Source organism: Daphnia magna, linkage group LG1 (genome assembly GCF_020631705.1).
Source record: "Daphnia magna isolate NIES linkage group LG1, ASM2063170v1.1, whole genome shotgun sequence".
Classification (NCBI taxonomy): Eukaryota; Metazoa; Arthropoda; class Branchiopoda; order Diplostraca; family Daphniidae; genus Daphnia; species Daphnia magna.
This window is the reverse complement of record NC_059182.1, coordinates 5070451-5089224: the sequence shown is the minus strand read 5'-3', so window position 1 is coordinate 5089224 and position 18774 is coordinate 5070451. Positions and strand designations below refer to the sequence as shown.

Here is an 18774-nt window from a genome sequence, read left to right as displayed (position 1 = left end):
GTTTACTTTTATTGTTTATATCCTTCAAGTATTTTATTGACCTCTATTGGTTCTATTTGTTGAAAAAGTAAGTCTGGTGGGATAAAGAGGGTAATAAAAATGTTGGAGATCTCTCTTGCATTCAAGAAAATATTATTCAAAATTTAGATCTCTGAAAAGGTTATAAAAGCAGAAAATATTTAGAATTTTATTAGTTTATTCTAATGTTGAATTTTTTTCATAGAAAATGTAGTTGAATTAAAACACCATTTGAAGGAAGACATTAATTTTGAGTTGGTTTCTGAACCAGAATGGAGTACTTGTTCAGCGGTACCAGCTTGCTCCTGGAAAGGACCTGTAGCCTGAATGGTATTTGTTTAATACAAAAACAGAATGAATTGATGTCTACTTCTTGAAGGATTTAGAGGTTGTAGACTATGGAATGCTGACCAGTTATCTGTGAGAAGAAATTCACCTGACCAACCTTTAAATAGCCTAAGATCCTGAGAATAAGAAAACACAGGTGAAGATATTAAGGAACGACGATATGCTAGGTAAAATGATAGAAGATATTCCAAAATCAGTTAATTAAGTAGTTGCATATATTTTATGGGAGGAACTGTTGAAAAATCCTTCATGAAATATTTAAAATATCAGGAAATAGCCATAGTGAGCTATGAATGACATCATGCAATCAAGCTAAGAAAAAATTATCTATGAAAAAGCAGTCAATCCAGGAAGTAAGTTGAATAACAAACCAAACTTGGGTGGCCAAAGTACAGAACAAGAATGGAACATGACCAAGAAAGTCATATTCAGTATGGTAGCTGTAGATGTTTGTGGTTACAAAGTGTATTCCATTAATTGTTCCGACAATTATCAATTTTATCAGTGAATCCCAAAGGCATCTTATTCATCAATGTAGATGCTGATATTTCTTCCAAAACAACAATGAACTATCTTGTATGGAGATCAATGGCATATGTTCTGGTACTAAGGTGTTATAGTCACACCTTGTTGGATCCCCCTCGAAGCTGAATTTAAGCTAGAAGCTTTCACTCAAACAAAGTAACTCGATAAATCATTTACTCAAACTCATCTTAACAGTCTGTTTCTCTGCCTTTCGTCAACCTGCGAGTAAATCCCGAGTTGCGGCAAAGTATAAGTTAATGGAAAGCTCAATTGTCTTTTTGGTTACCTTGATATACTTAGTTAATAATATTGCTTTTATGAAAACGGTCAAATTTACAGCAAAAAGTTTCCTATCTTGGGAATCAAGCAGTTAAACATCCTTCATCCGCTTCACAAATGCGAAAATCTCATTTGTGTCCAAGTTGGTCTGCTGTGGCTGAAGCGTTTGCAGTATCCTAATATGACATGCGGTATTTCCCCGCCAGACGCGTGGGGGAGCTACGGTATATGACCTAGTATGTATAAAGACATCGTTTGCACACCCATAAACTAGGTATGGTTAAATTCATCTAATTAAGACTAATCTTTCTATGCTAATTATAAGTTTCTATCTAAAAGTTAGGGATATAAGGATACTGCCAGGAAATTTACAGAACAAAAGTGCAATTGGCACAATAACTTTTATCTTTAACCTAAGTTAAAAAACTAAAAACCCTAGGCAAAAATTAAGAATTCTCGTTCAATTTGGAATAGAAATTATGTATTTTTATAACAGATTAAAAAGAAAAGTGGGTGCTCCCACTTGTCAACAAAAACCGACACTGGCATAAAAAACATATCACAAAATGTGAACGATTAAATGGAACAAGTCTATAACAACTTTACGATCTAAATAAGAAACTAGTAAAATCACGTTTTGATTTCGTTCAATTTGGAATAGAAATTATGTATTTTAACTAAATCTAGATTTTGCCAAAAATGAAAAAGTGGGAAGGGTATAGCCTTCCCACTTTTTGTCAAAATCTTCAAAAACCGACATCTCTTGGAATTCAATAAAAATTACACATTATACACAAAATTGAACGCTGATTTTGATAAAAGCATTAGTTTTCTCGTGGGCTGAGTAATTAATGAAATTTACGGAACAAATGTACTATTGGCACAACTTTTATCTTACGTTTATTACCTAAATAAAAGAAAACTATAAGTCCTAGGCAAAAATTAACACGATTTTCGGAATTCTCGTTCAATTTGGAATAGAAATTATGTATTTTTAACTAAATCTAGATTTTTGCCAAAAATGAAAAAGTGGGAAGGGTATAGCCTTCCCACTTTTGTCAAAATCTGCAAAAACCGACATCTCTTGGAATTCAATAAAAATTACACATTATACACAAAATTGAACGCTGATTTTGATAAAAGCATTAGTTTTCTCGTGGGCTGAGTAATTAATGAAATTTACGGAACAAATGTACTATTGGCACAACTTTTATCTTACGTTTATTACCTAAATAAAAAAAAACTATAAGTCCTAGGCAAAAATTAACACGATTTTCGGAATTCTCGTTCAATTTGGAATAGAAATTATGTATTTTTAACTAAATCTAGATTTTTGCCAAAAATGAAAAAGTGGGAAGGGTATAGCCTTCCCACTTTTATCAAAATCTGCAAAAACCGACATCCCTTGGAATTCAATAAAAATTACACATTATACACAAAATTGAACGCTGATTTTGATAAAAGCATTAGTTTTCCGGCCTCCACCCGGTTTTAAAAAAAAGGGGCCTTTATCCAAAACCACTGATTCAATAAAATTACACATTATACACAAAACATTTATAAAGCATTAGTTTCTCGTGGGCTGAGTAATTAATGAAATTTACGGAACAAATGTACTATTGGCACAACTTTTTATCTTACGTTTATTACCTAAATAAAAGAAAACTATAAGTCCTAGGCAAAAATTAACACGATTTTCGGAATTCTCGTTCAATTTGGAATAGAAATTATGTATTTTTAACTAAATCTAGATTTTTGCCAAAAATGAAAAAGTGGGAAGGGTATAGCCTTCCCACTTTTGTCAAAATCTTCAAAAACCGACATCTCTTGGAATTCAATAAAAATTACACATTATACACAAAATTGAACGCTGATTTTGATAAAAGCATTAGTTTTCTCGTGGGCTGAGTAATTAATGAAATTTACGGAACAAATGTACTATTGGCACAACTTTTATCTTACGTTTATTACCTAAATAAAAGAAAACTATAAGTCCTAGGCAAAAATTAACACGATTTTCGGAATTCTCGTTCAATTTGGAATAGAAATTATGTATTTTTAACTAAATCTAGATTTTTGCCAAAAATGAAAAAGTGGGAAGGGTATAGCCTTCCCACTTTTGTCAAAATCTGCAAAAACCGACATCTCTTGGAATTCAATAAAAATTACACATTATACACAAAATTGAACGCTGATTTTGATAAAAGCATTAGTTTTCTCGTGGGCTGAGTAATTAATGAAATTTACGGAACAAATGTACTATTGGCACAACTTTTATCTTACGTTTATTACCTAAATAAAAGAAAACTATAAGTCCTAGGCAAAAATTAACACGATTTTCGGAATTCTCGTTCAATTTGGAATAGAAATTATGTATTTTTAACTAAATCTAGATTTTTGCCAAAAATGAAAAAGTGGGAAGGGTATAGCCTTCCCACTTTTGTCAAAATCTGCAAAAACCGACATCTCTTGGAATTCAATAAAATTACACATTATACACAAAATTGAACGCTGATTTTGATAAAAGCATTAGTTTTCTCGTGGGCTGAGTAATTAATGAAATTTACGAAACAAATGTACTATTGGCACAACTTTTATCTTACGTTTATTACCTAAATAAAAGAAAACTATAAGTCCTAGGCAAAAATTAACACGATTTTCGGAATTCTCGTTCAATTTGGAATAGAAATTATGTATTTTTAACTAAATCTAGATTTTTGCCAAAAATGAAAAAGTGGGAAGGGTATAGCCTTCCCACTTTTGTACAAAATCTTCAAAACCGACATCTCTTGGAATTCAATAAAAATTACACATTATACACAAAATTGAACGCTGATTTTGATAAAAGCATTAGTTTTCTCGTGGGCTGAGTAATTAATGAAATTTACGGAACAAATGTACTATTGGCACAACTTTTATATCTACGTTTATTACCTAAATAAAAGAAAAACTATAAGTCCTAGGCAAAAATTAACACGATTTTCGGAATTCTCGTTCAATTTGGAATAGAAATTATGTATTTTTAACTAAATCTAGATTTTTGCCAAAAATGAAAAGTGGGAAGGGTATAGCCTTCCCACTTTTGTCAAAATCTGCAAAAACCGACATCTCTTGGAATTCAATAAAAATTACACATTATACACAAAATTGAACGCTGATTTTGATAAAAGCATTAGTTTTCTCGTGGGCTGAGTAATTAATGAAATTTACGAAACAAATGTACTATTGGCACAACTTTTATCTTACGTTTATTACCTAAATAAAAGAAAACTATAAGTCCTAGGCAAAAATTAACACGATTTTCGGAATTCTCGTTCAATTTGGAATAGAAATTATGTATTTTTAACTAAATCTAGATTTTTGCCAAAAATGAAAAAGTGGGAAGGGTATAGCCTTCCCACTTTTGTCAAAATCTTCAAAAACCGACATCTCTTGGAATTCAATAAAAATTACACATTATACACAAAATTGAACGCTGATTTTGATAAAAGCATTAGTTTTCTCGTGGGCTGAGTAATTAATGAAATTTACGGAACAAATGTACTATTGGCACAACTTTTATCTTACGTTTATTACCTAAATAAAAGAAAACTATAAGTCCTAGGCAAAAATTAACACGATTTTCGGAATTCTCGTTCAATTTGGAATAGAAATTATGTATTTTTAACTAAATCTAGATTTTTGCCAAAAATGAAAAAGTGGGAAGGGTATAGCCTTCCCACTTTTGTCAAAATCTGCAAAAACCGACATCTCTTGGAATTCAATAAAAATTACACATTATACACAAAATTGAACGCTGATTTTGATAAAAGCATTAGTTTTCTCGTGGGCTGAGTAATTAATGAAATTTACGGAACAAATGTACTATTGGCACAACTTTTATCTTACGTTTATTACCTAAATAAAAGAAAACTATAAGTCCTAGGCAAAAATTAACACGATTTTCGGAATTCTCGTTCAATTTGGAATAGAAATTATGTATTTTTAACTAAATCTAGATTTTTGCCAAAAATGAAAAAGTGGGAAGGGTATAGCCTTCCCACTTTTGTCAAAATCTGCAAAAACCGACATCTCTTGGAATTCAATAAAAATTACACATTATACACAAAATTGAACGCTGATTTTGATAAAAGCATTAGTTTTCTCGTGGGCTGAGTAATTAATGAAATTTACGGAAACAAATGTACTATTGGCACAACTTTTATCTTACGTTTATTACCTAAATAAAAGAAAACTATAAGTCCTAGGCAAAAATTAACACGATTTTCGGAATTCTCGTTCAATTTGGAATAGAAATTATGTATTTTTAACTAAATCTAGATTTTTGCCAAAAATGAAAAAGTGGGAAGGGTATAGCCTTCCCACTTTTGTCAAAATCTTCAAAAACCGACATCTCTTGGAATTCAATAAAAATTACATTATACACAAAATTGAACGCTGATTTTGATAAAAGCATTAGTTTTCTCGTGGGCTGAGTAATTAATGAAATTTACGGAACAAATGTACTATTGGCACAACTTTTATCTTACGTTTATTACCTAAATAAAAGAAAACTATAAGTCCTAGGCAAAAATTAACACGATTTTCGGGATTCTCGTTCAATTTGGAATAGAAATTATGTATTTTTAACTAAATCTGTTTAAAATGAAAAGTGGGAAGGATAGCCTTCCACTTCAAATCGCAAAAACCGACATCTCTTGGAATTCAATAAAATTACACATTATACAAAAATGACGCTGATTTTGACATTGTTTCGTGGGCTAGTAATTAAGAAATTTACGGAACAAATGTACTATTAACTATCACGTATTACCAATAAAGAAAACTATAAGTCTAGGCAAAATTAACACGATTTCGGAATTCTCGTTCAATTGGAAGAAATTATGTATTTTAACTAAATCTAGATTTTTGCAAAAATGAAAAAGTGGGAAGGGTATAGCCTTCCCACTTTTGGTCAAAATCTGCAAAAACCGACATCTCTTGGAATTCAATAAAAATTACACATTATACACAAAATTGAACGCTGATTTTGATAAAAGCATTAGTTTTCTCGTGGGCTGAGTAATTAATGAAATTTACGGAACAAATGTACTATTGGCACAACTTTTATCTTACGTTTATTACCTAAATAAAAGAAAACTATAAGTCCTAGGCAAAAATTAACACGATTTTCGGAATTCTCGTTCAATTTGGAATAGAAATTATGTATTTTTAACTAAATCTAGATTTTGCCAAAAATGAAAAAGTGGGAAGGGTATAGCCTTCCCACTTTTGTCAAAATCTTCAAAAACCGACATCTCTTGGAATTCAATAAAAATTACACATTATACACAAAATTGAACGCTGATTTTGATAAAAGCATTAGTTTTCTCGTGGGCTGAGTAATTAATGAAATTTACGGAACAAATGTACTATTGGCACAACTTTTATCTTACGTTTATTACCTAAATAAAAGAAAACTATAAGTCCTAGGCAAAAATTAACACGATTTTCGGAATTCTCGTTCAATTTGGAATAGAAATTATGTATTTTTAACTAAATCTAGATTTTTGCCAAAAATGAAAAAGTGGGAAGGGTATAGCCTTCCCACTTTTGTCAAAATCTGCAAAAACCGACATCTCTTGGAATTCAATAAAAATTACACATTATACACAAAATTGAACGCTGATTTTGATAAAAGCATTAGTTTTCTCGTGGGCTGAGTAATTAATGAAATTTACGGAACAAATGTACTATTGGCACAACTTTTATCTTACGTTTATTACCTAAATAAAAGAAAACTATAAGTCCTAGGCAAAAATTTACACGATTTTCGGAATTCTCGTTCAATTTGGAATAGAAATTATGTATTTTTAACTAAATCTAGATTTTTTGCAAAAATGAAAAAGTGGGAAGGGTATAGCCTTCCCACTTTTGTCAAAATCTGCAAAAACCGACATCTCTTGGAATTCAATAAAAATTACACATTATACACAAAATTGAACGCTGATTTTGATAAAAGCATTAGTTTTCTCGTGGGCTGAGTAATTAATGAAATTTACGGAACAAATGTACTATTGGCACAACTTTTATCTTACGTTTATTACCTAAATAAAAGAAAACTATAAGTCCTAGGCAAAAATTAACACGATTTTCGGAATTCTCGTTCAATTTGGAATAGAAATTATGTATTTTTAACTAAATCTAGATTTTTGCCAAAAATGAAAAAGTGGGAAGGGTATAGCCTTCCCACTTTTGTCAAAATCTGCAAAAACCGACATCTCTTGGAATTCAATAAAAATTACACATTATACACAAAATTGAACGCTGATTTTGATAAAAGCATTAGTTTTCTCGTGGGCTGAGTAATTAATGAAATTTACGGAACAAATGTACTATTGGCACAACTTTTATCTTACGTTTATTACCTAAATAAAAGAAAACTATAAGTCCTAGGCAAAAATTAACACGATTTTCGGAATTCTCGTTCAATTTGGAATAGAAATTATGTATTTTTAACTAAATCTAGATATTTTGCCAAAAATGAAAAAGTGGGAAGGGTACCCCCACTTCAAAACCAAAACCGACATCCTAATCAATAAAATTACACATTATACACAATAACGCGATTGATAAAGCATTAGTTTCCGGGGCGGTAATAAATTACGGAACAAATGACATGGCACAACTTTTATCTTACGTTTATTACCAAATAAAAGAAAACAAGCCTAGGCAAAAACACGATTTCGGAATCCGTTCAATTGGAATAGAAATATGTATTTTAACAAATCTAGATTTTCAAAATGAAAAAGTGGGAAGGGTATAGCCTTCCCACTTTTGTCAAAATCTTCAAAAACCGACATCTCTTGGAATTCAATAAAAATTACACATTATACACAAAATTGAACGCTGATTTTGATAAAAGCATTAGTTTTCTCGTGGGCTGAGTAATTAATGAAATTTACGGAACAAATGTACTATTGGCACAACTTTTATCTTACGTTTATTACCTAAATAAAAGAAAACTATAAGTCCTAGGCAAAAATTAACACGATTTTCGGAATTCTCGTTCAATTTGGAATAGAAATTATGTATTTTTAACTAAATCTAGATTTTTGCCAAAAATGAAAAAAGTGGGAAGGGTATAGCCTTCCCACTTTTGTCAAAATCTGCAAAAACCGACATCTCTTGGAATTCAATAAAAATTACACATTATACACAAAATGGAACGCTGATTTTGATAAAAGCATTAGTTTTCTCGTGGGCTGAGTAATTAATGAAATTTACGGAACAAATGTACTATTGGCACAACTTTTATCTTACGTTTATTACCTAAATAAAAGAAAACTATAAGTCCTAGGCAAAAATTAACACGATTTTCGGAATTCTCGTTCAATTTGGAATAGAAATTATGTATTTTTAACTAAATCTAGATTTTTGCCAAAAATGAAAAAGTGGGAAGGGTATAGCCTTCCCACTTTTGTCAAAATCTGCAAAAACCGACATCTCTTGGAATTCAATAAAAATTACACATTATACACAAAATTGAACGCTGATTTTGATAAAAGCATTAGTTTTCTCGTGGGCTGAGTAATTAATGAAATTTACGGAACAAATGTACTATTGGCACAACTTTTATCTTACGTTTATTACCTAAATAAAAGAAAACTATAAGTCCTAGGCAAAAATTAACACGATTTTCGGAATTCTCGTTCAATTTGGAATAGAAATTATGTATTTTTAACTAAATCTAGATTTTTGCCAAAAATGAAAAAGTGGGAAGGGTATAGCCTTCCCACTTTTGTCAAAATCTTCAAAAACCGACATCTCTTGGAATTCAATAAAAATTACACATTATACACAAAATTGAACGCTGATTTTGATAAAAGCATTAGTTTTCTCGTGGGCTGAGTAATTAATGAAATTTACGGAACAAATGTACTATTGGCACAACTTTTATCTTACGTTTATTACCTAAATAAAAGAAAACTATAAGTCCTAGGCAAAAATTAACACGATTTTCGGAATTCTCGTTCAATTTGGAATAGAAATTATGTATTTTTAACTAAATCTAGATTTTTGCCAAAAATGAAAAAGTGGGAAGGGTATAGCCTTCCCACTTTTGTCAAAAATCTTCAAAAACCGACATCTCTTGGAATTCAATAAAAATTACACATTATACACAAAATTGAACGCTGATTTTGATAAAAGCATTAGTTTTCTCGTGGGCTGAGTAATTAATGAAATTTACGGAACAAATGTACTATTGGCACAACTTTTATCTTACGTTTATTACCTAAATAAAAGAAAACTATAAGTCCTAGGCAAAAATTAACACGATTTCTGGAATTCTCGTTCAATTTGGAATAGAAATTATGTATTTTTAACTAAATCTAGATTTTTGCCAAAAATGAAAAAGTGGGAAGGGTATAGCCTTCCCACTTTTGTCAAAATCTTCAAAAACCGACATCTCTTGGAATTCAATAAAAATTACACATTATACACAAAATTGAACGCTGATTTTGATAAAAGCATTAGTTTTCTCGTGGGCTGAGTAATTAATGAAATTTACGGAACAAATGTACTATTGGCACAACTTTTATCTTACGTTTATTACCTAAATAAAAGAAAACTATAAGTCCTAGGCAAAAATTAACACGATTTTCGGAATTCTCGTTCAATTTGGAATAGAAATTATGTATTTTTAACTAAATCTAGATTTTTGCCAAAAATGAAAAAGTGGGAAGGGTATAGCCTTCCCACTTTTGTCAAAATCTTCAAAAACCGACATCTCTTGGAATTCAATAAAAATTACACATTATACACAAAATTGAACGCTGATTTTGATAAAAGCATTAGTTTTCTCGTGGGCTGAGTAATTAATGAAATTTACGGAACAAATGTACTATTGGCACAACTTTTATCTTACGTTTATTACCTAAATAAAAGAAAACTATAAGTCCTAGGCAAAAATTAACACGATTTTCGGAATTCTCGTTCAATTTGGAATAGAAATTATGTATTTTTAACTAAATCTAGATTTTTGCCAAAAATGAAAAAGTGGGAAGGGTATAGCCTTCCCACTTTTGTCAAAATCTGCAAAAACCGACATCTCTTGGAATTCAATAAAAATTACACATTATACACAAAATTGAACGCTGATTTTGATAAAAGCATTAGTTTTCTCGTGGGCTGAGTAATTAATGAAATTTACGGAACAAATGTACTATTGGCACAACTTTTATCTTACGTTTATTACCTAAATAAAAGAAAACTATAAGTCCTAGGCAAAAATTAACACGATTTTCGGAATTCTCGTTCAATTTGGAATAGAAATTATGTATTTTTAACTAAATCTAGATTTTTGCCAAAAATGAAAAAGTGGGAAGGGTATAGCCTTCCCACTTTTTGTCAAAATCTTCAAAAACCGACATCTCTTGGAATTCAATAAAAATTACACATTATACACAAAATTGAACGCTGATTTTGATAAAAGCATTAGTTTTCTCGTGGGCTGAGTAATTAATGAAATTTACGGAACAAATGTACTATTGGCACAACTTTTATCTTACGTTTATTACCTAAATAAAAGAAAACTATAAGTCCTAGGCAAAAATTAACACGATTTTCGGAATTCTCGTTCAATTTGGAATAGAAATTATGTATTTTTAACTAAATCTAGATTTTTGCCAAAAATGAAAAAGTGGGAAGGGTATAGCCTTCCCACTTTTGTCAAAATCTTCAAAAACCGACATCTCTTGGAATTCAATAAAAATTACACATTATACACAAAATTGAACGCTGATTTTGATAAAAGCATTAGTTTTCTCGTGGGCTGAGTAATTAATGAAATTTACGGAACAAATGTACTATTGGCACAACTTTTATCTTACGTTTATTACCTAAATAAAAGAAAACTATAAGTCCTAGGCAAAAATTAACACGATTTTCGGAATTCTCGTTCAATTTGGAATAGAAATTATGTATTTTTAACTAAATCTAGATTTTTGCCAAAAATGAAAAGTGGGAAGCCCCACAAATCTCAAAACCGACATTCAATAAAATACACATAACACAAACATTTGAAAACATCCGGGCAAAACAAAGACCACAACTTTACTAGTTTATACCTAAATAAAAACCAGCAAAAACTCGGTCCAGGAATTGTATTTTTAACTAAATCTAGATTTTTTGCAATGAAAAAAGTGGGAAGGGTATAGCCTTCCCACTTTTGTCAAAATCTTCAAAAACCGACATATCTTGGAATTCAATAAAAATTACACATTATACACAAAATTGAACGCTGATTTTGATAAAAGCATTAGTTTTCTCGTGGGCTGAGTAATTAATGAAATTTACGGAACAAATGTACTATTGGCACAACTTTTTTATCTTACGTTTATTACCTAAATAAAAAGAAAACTATAAGTCCTAGGCAAAAATTAACACGATTTTCGGAATTCTCGTTCAATTTGGAATAGAAATTATGTATTTTTAACTAAATCTAGATTTTGCCAAAAATGAAAAAGTGGGAAGGGTATAGCCTTCCCACTTTTGTCAAAATCTTCAAAAACCGACATCTCTTGGAATTCAATAAAAATTACACATTATACACAAAATTGAACGCTGATTTTGATAAAAGCATTAGTTTTCTCGTGGGCTGAGTAATTAATGAAATTTACGGAACAAATGTACTATTGGCACAACTTTTATCTTACGTTTATTACCTAAATAAAAGAAAACTATAAGTCCTAGGCAAAAATTAACACGATTTTCTGGAATTCTCGTTCAATTTGGAATAGAAATTATGTATTTTTAACTAAATCTAGATTTTTGCCAAAAATGAAAAAGTGGGAAGGGTATAGCCTTCCCACTTTTGTCAAAATCTTCAAAAACCGACATCTCTTGGAATTCAATAAAAATTACACATTATACACAAAATTGAACGCTGATTTTGATAAAAGCATTAGTTTTCTCGTGGGCTGAGTAATTAATGAAATTTACGGAACAAATGTACTATTGGCACAACTTTTATCTTACGTTTATTACCTAAATAAAAGAAAACTATAAGTCCTAGGCAAAAATTAACACGATTTTCGGAATTCTCGTTCAATTTGGAATAGAAATTATGTATTTTTAACTAAATCTAGATTTTTGCCAAAAATGAAAAAGTGGGAAGGGGTATAGCCTTCCCACTTTTGTCAAAATCTTCAAAAACCGACATCTCTTGGAATTCAATAAAAATTACACATTATACACAAAATTGAACGCTGATTTTGATAAAAGCATTAGTTTTCTCGTGGGCTGAGTAATTAATGAAATTTACGGAACAAATGTACTATTGGCACAACTTTTATCTTACGTTTATTACCTAAATAAAAGAAAACTATAAGTCCTAGGCAAAAATTAACACGATTTTCGGAATTCTCGTTCAATTTGGAATAGAAATTATGTATTTTTAACTAAATCTAGATTTTTGCCAAAAATGAAAAAGTGGGAAGGGTATAGCCTTCCCACTTTTGTCAAAATCTTCAAAAACCGACATCTCTTGGAATTCAATAAAAATTACACATTATACACAAAATTGAACGCTGATTTTGATAAAAGCATTAGTTTTCTCGTGGGCTGAGTAATTAATGAAATTTACGGAACAAATGTACTATTGGCACAACTTTTATCTTACGTTTATTACCTAAATAAAAGAAAACTATAAGTCCTAGGCAAAAATTAACACGATTTTCGGAATTCTCGTTCAATTTGGAATAGAAATTATGTATTTTTAAACTAAATCTAGATTTTTGCCAAAAATGAAAAAGTGGGAAGGGTATAGCCTTCCCACTTTTGTCAAAATCTTCAAAAACCGACATCTCTTGGAATTCAATAAAAATTACACATTATACACAAAATTGAACGCTGATTTTGATAAAAGCATTAGTTTTCTCGTGGGCTGAGTAATTAATGAAATTTACGGAACAAATGTACTATTGGCACAACTTTTATCTTACGTTTATTACCTAAATAAAAGAAAACTATAAGTCCTAGGCAAAAATTAACACGATTTTCGGAATTCTCGTTCAATTTGGAATAGAAATTATGTATTTTTAACTAAATCTAGATTTTTGCCAAAAATGAAAAAGTGGGAAGGGTATAGCCTTCCCACTTTTGTCAAAATCTTCAAAAACCGACATCTCTTGGAATTCAATAAAAATTACACATTATACACAAAATTGAACGCTGATTTTGATAAAAGCATTAGTTTTCTCGTGGGCTGAGTAATTAATGAAATTTACGGAACAAATGTACTATTGGCACAACTTTTATCTTACGTTTATTACCTAAATAAAAGAAAACTATAAGTCCTAGGCCAAAATTAACACGATTTTCCGAATTTTCGTTCAATTTGGAATAGAAATTATGTATTTTTAACTAAATCTAGATTTTTGCCAAAAATGAAAAAGTGGGAAGGGTATAGCCTTCCCACTTTTGTCAAAATCTGCAAAAACCGACATCTCTTGGAATTCAATAAAAATGTACATTATACACAAAATTGAACGCTGATTTTGATAAAAGCATTAGTTTTCTCGTGGGCTGAGTAATTAATGAAATTTACGGAACAAATGTACTATTGGCACAACTTTTTATCTTACGTTTATTACCTAAATAAAAGAAAACTATAAGTCCTAGGCAAAAATTAACACGATTTTCGGAATTCTCGTTCAATTTGGAATAGAAATTATGTATTTTTAACTAAATCTAGATTTTTGCCAAAAATGAAAAAGTGGGAAGGGTATAGCCTTCCCACTTTTGTCAAAATCTTCAAAAACCGACATCTCTTGGAATTCAATAAAAATTACACATTATACACAAAATTGAACGCTGATTTTGATAAAAGCATTAGTTTTCTCGTGGGCTGAGTAATTAATGAAATTTACGGAACAAATGTACTATTGGCACAACTTTTATCTTACGTTTATTACCTAAATAAAAGAAAACTATAAGTCCTAGGCAAAAATTAACACGATTTTCGGAATTCTCGTTCAATTTGGAATAGAAATTATGTATTTTTAACTAAATCTAGATTTTTGCCAAAAATGAAAAAGTGGGAAGGGTATAGCCTTCCCCACTTTTGTACAAAATCTTCAAAAACCGACATCTCTTGGAATTCAATAAAAATTACACATTATACACAAAATTGAACGCTGATTTTGATAAAAGCATTAGTTTTCTCGTGGGCTGAGTAATTAATGAAATTTACGGAACAAATGTACTATTGGCACAACTTTTTATCTTACGTTTATTACCTAAATAAAAGAAAACTATAAGTCCTAGGCCAAAATTAACACGATTTTCCGAATTTTCGTTCAATTTGGAATAGAAATTATGTATTTTTAACTAAATCTAGATTTTTGCCAAAAATGAAAAAGTGGGAAGGGTATAGCCTTCCCACTTTTGTCAAAATCTGCAAAAACCGACATCTCTTGGAATTCAATAAAAATTACACATTATACACAAAATTGAACGCTGATTTTGATAAAAGCATTAGTTTTCTCGTGGGCTGAGTAATTAATGAAATTTACGGAACAAATGTACTATTGGCACAACTTTTATCTTACGTTTATTACCTAAATTAAAAAACTATAAGTCCTAGGCAAAAATTAACACGATTTTCGGAATTCTCGTTCAATTTGGAATAGAAATTATGTATTTTTAACTAAATCTAGATTTTTGCCAAAAATGAAAAAGTGGGAAGGGTATAGCCTTCCCACTTTTGTCAAAATCTTCAAAAACCGACATCTCTTGGAATTCAATAAAAATTACACATTATACACAAAATTGAACGCTGATTTTGATAAAAGCATTAGTTTTCTCGTGGGCTGAGTAATTAATGAAATTTACGGAACAAATGTACTATTGGCACAACTTTTATCTTACGTTTATTACCTAAATAAAAGAAAACTATAAGTCCTAGGCAAAAATTAACACGATTTTCGGAATTCTCGTTCAATTTGGAATAGAAATTATGTATTTTTAACTAAATCTAGATTTTTGCCAAAAATGAAAAAGTGGGAAGGGTATAGCCTTCCCACTTTTGTCAAAATCTGCAAAAACCGACATCTCTTGGAATTCAATAAAAATTACACATTATACACACAAAATTGAACGCTGATTTTGATAAAAGCATTAGTTTTCTCGTGGGCTGAGTAATTAATGAAATTTACGGAACAAATGTACTATTGGCACAACTTTTATCTTACGTTTATTACCTAAATAAAAGAAAACTATAAGTCCTAGGCAAAAATTAACACGATTTTCGGAATTCTCGTTCAATTTGGAATAGAAATTATGTATTTTTAACTAAATCTAGATTTTTGCCAAAAATGAAAAAGTGGGAAGGGTATAGCCTTCCCACTTTTATCAAAATCTTCAAAAACCGACATCTCTTGGAATTCAATAAAAATTACACATTATACACAAAATTGAACGCTGATTTTGATAAAAGCATTAGTTTTCTCGTGGGCTGAGTAATTAATGAAATTTACGGAACAAATGTACTATTGGCACAACTTTTTTATCTTACGTTTATTACCTAAATAAAAGAAAACTATAAGTCCTAGGCAAAAATTAACACGATTTTCGGAATTCTCGTTCAATTTGGAATAGAAATTATGTATTTTTAACTAAATCTAGATTTTTGCCAAAAATGAAAAAGTGGGAAGGGTATAGCCTTCCCACTTTTGTCAAAATCTTCAAAAACCGACATCTCTTGGAATTCAATAAAAATTACACATTATACACAAAATTGAACGCTGATTTTGATAAAAGCATTAGTTTTCTCGTGGGCTGAGTAATTAATGAAATTTACGGAACAAATGTACTATTGGCACAACTTTACCCCCCCCCACCCCCCCCCCCCCCCCCCCCCCCCCCTATTGGCACAACTTTTATCTTACGTTTATTACCTAAATAAAAGAAAACTATAAGTCCTAGGCCAAAATTAACACGATTTTCGGAATTTTCGTTCAATTTGGAATAGAAATTATGTATTTTTAACTAAATCTAGATTTTTGCCAAAAATGAAAAAGTGGGAAGGGTATAGCCTTCCCACTTTTGTCAAAATCTGCAAAAACCGACATCTCTTGGAATTCAATAAAAATTACACATTATACACAAAATTGAACGCTGATTTTGATAAAAGCATTAGTTTTCTCGTGGGCTGAGTAATTAATGAAATTTATGGAACAAAATGACAAATTTACGGCCAAAATAAAAAAGTGGTAAGCGTACAGCCTTCCCATTTTTGGAACAAATTTTAAGACATAAAATTTAAGCCTGACAAAAGCCGAACGTTATTTATTTTTCTTAAAAATATAGAAATCCACGCACGATTTAGATTGAAATTTCAACGAGGATGTAATAGACCGCAGCAACTCCTCCTAGCAACTGCAGCCCCACCCAGTAAGAAGGTCGTCACGAATGCGACCTTCCCTGCGGATAATAGTTAATGATAAAAGTAAAAGTTATTGTAAACCCCTCCCTTCTTAACCTTCAATCTCTTGGTATATAAGCACATGGTTGTATCGTCTTAAGTAGAGTTAGTTTACTGGCAAATACACAGTCTAGAAACTATTACATTTGGAGGTCCCAACGAGACAACAAGAATAACAACGAGACTCTGGAAGAAAAGTTTCTGATCTGTGCTTCATTCGCCAGCTGCAAGTATTCAACGCTTCTATCACCAAGTCTTCAAGCAACCGACATCGGAACATCATCGAGGTAAGCGAATGCCGTTTGATTCACCTGTACAAAAGACTGCTCTCAACGAGAACACACTACTACCTTTATACCCCGTACTACAAGAATCTGATTTAACCGACCAAGACCCAAACCTAAGTCACCATCGAGAACAATTTTTGGACAATTGGAAGACCTTAATAGACTTAGAATTTAAGCAAGACTTAGAAAGAAGTAAAGCATACCAGACAATCTCAACAACTGAAAATATCCAGCAGTTACAAACACAGAAACAAGAAGCAAGTCAGGCGACGCAAAATTCGCTGCATTTTTACACTTATTACCTTCTAGAAAAAACTTTAAAAGTAACAGATGGTGTAACAGCAGAAACCATTGCTAATGCCACTAAAACACTCAAAGACGATATAGTCGCACAAGGTGGGAACACCAGAACACTCGATAGTTTACTCCAACAGTTACACACATTGCACGGAAAAGAAAAAGAATTTTTGTTCGGTACCATCAATGTATTGCAGAAAGAGTCAGTAATCGCACTAATTGAAGATAAAAAGCAGATAACTACGCTAAAATTTGAACTTTCAAACGCGCAAAAACAATTGGAGAGTAACAAAAAGAAGGCAAAGAGTTCCAAATACACTTTAAGCAGTTCGTTAGAGCAACTTCAAGAAAGCAACGAGGCTCTGAAAAACTCCCTTGAAAAAGCCAATTCCCGAATCGCCGACCTAGAACAAAACCTTGAAACCACCTTAGCAACCGAGAGTCAATTGCAGAATCTTCTCAAAAGAAAAGAGGAAAACAACGCAGCTGTCGAGACCGAAGGGCAAGAAATAATTAACAAACTTGAAGGTGAGAAGACCAGACTGATCCAGAAACTCAGCAGTGCGGAAAACCAGATAAAACAAGTATCAGAAACAGCAGAGCAGCTCCAGAAAGAGATAAAAGTTTTGGCAGACAGACTCGACAAGGCCTCAGCAGAGAAAAATCAATTTAAAGAAAAACCTGCTAGATTTCACTTCAAAAGAACAAAACCCTTGAAAAAGACCTTCAAGAACTACAAGATCGGGTACGAGGACAAGAAAATCAAATAATAATTCTAGAAAACCGGGTGAAAGAATACAAAAACTTCAAGTTAAATTCATCGAGACTGAAGACTCCAACGACTCAAGGCTAGACGAGGACGAACCAGGAGAAATAACCAAACTAGTGGGAGATATAAACGAACTAACCTTGCCGACAGACAGTGGAGACAAGTCACTCCACTACGAGCTGGAAATAGAACAAACAAACGATTTTGAACAAACAATAGAAAACCTCAAAACACAGATAGAACACTTAAACAAAACAATCATCTATTTGGAGCAAGAAAATCAACAACTTAAAAAGAAGGTCGACATGGGCGTAACACACGACGACGAGGACACTTCGGAAAAAACGTTCGTGAATACCTCCAAGAAAAATCACAAGGATGGCGATATTCCAGCAACTGAACAGGACGACGAGGACGCAAAGAAAGTGAACAGGTACTTCACTCAGCCAATAGTGAAGGCTTTAGGAGAGCTATTCTCCAGAGAAGACAAAAAGGCTATTCCAATCTTTAAAGGAAAAAGCACTGATAAACTAATATCAGAGTGGCTACGCGGCGCCGAACACGTAGCACGAAACAATGAATGGGACGACAATCAAAAGATACGTTTCTTTTCTGATCGATTGAAAGGCGAAGCCTTCGAATGGCATGAAAACTACGCTGAAGAAGAAGGAGATGATCTAAATTACCAGGATTGGAAAGAAGCACTAATTACAAGATTTCAAGACACCTACGACTTAGCTACGCTGGAGAAAAAACTTTCAAAATTAACTCAAAAACCGGAAGAA

At 31.5% G+C, this 18774-nt stretch overlaps 1 long non-coding RNA gene across 3 annotated transcripts; it reads left to right on the top strand.

The window, feature by feature from the left end:
* Positions 1-28: 28 nt before the first annotated feature.
* Positions 29-1558, top strand: LOC116918178. 3 transcript variants are annotated; one of them, XR_006644754.1, is made up of 3 exons: positions 29-159; positions 224-797; positions 872-1558. It is a non-coding gene; the product is annotated as an uncharacterized LOC116918178 (long non-coding RNA). The 3 variants fall into 3 exon arrangements; XR_006644755.1 differs by having other exon boundaries at positions 224-533; positions 637-882; XR_006644753.1 differs by having other exon boundaries at positions 224-882.
* The last annotated feature ends 17216 nt before the right edge of the window (positions 1559-18774 follow it).